Here is a 632-nt window from a genome sequence, read left to right as displayed (position 1 = left end):
TCAATTTCTTTTTGAATATAAAGGTGATTTTCATCTTTTTAATCATTCTAAACTTTACCAGCACTGGAAGATTAGTTGTTCGCTAGGAAATATGTGCTGCATTCCATTTGTCCAAAAAAAATATATAAAAGATATATATTTTTTATAAAATAAGATTTTGTTGAATCCTATACACGATGTATTTTATAGACTATGCAAAATGTGCTTCGTTTACATATAAAGCATGCACTTTATGTGTTTTAACACACAAAATGCTCTATTATGCACTTCATAAACTATTATACACAATATATTCATACCTTTCTACAAAACTGAATTCACACTATCTTTTATGATTTGTATGAATATCATAAAACTTCGTATTAAATAGAGTAAATATTGTTCAGTTCACTACACAGGATCCTTTTCACATTTTCTATACAGTGCTTCTATAATATCAAATACTTTATATACTGGATATAAAAGGGTAAACGGAATTTCAAGAATTGAGAAAAAATAAGGTTACTGACTCGAGTAACTATGCAAATAGATACATGAAATGGAGTATGGTTTTATTTTTTTATATCTATTTTTTCTACATATTTATATGGATATTGTAAGCTTTGATATGCTGATTAAAAAGGAATGGTAAA

The sequence above is a fragment of the Penaeus monodon genome, chromosome 28 (genome assembly GCF_015228065.2).
Source record: "Penaeus monodon isolate SGIC_2016 chromosome 28, NSTDA_Pmon_1, whole genome shotgun sequence".
Classification (NCBI taxonomy): domain Eukaryota; kingdom Metazoa; phylum Arthropoda; class Malacostraca; order Decapoda; family Penaeidae; genus Penaeus; species Penaeus monodon.
This window is presented reverse-complemented; position numbering follows the sequence as displayed.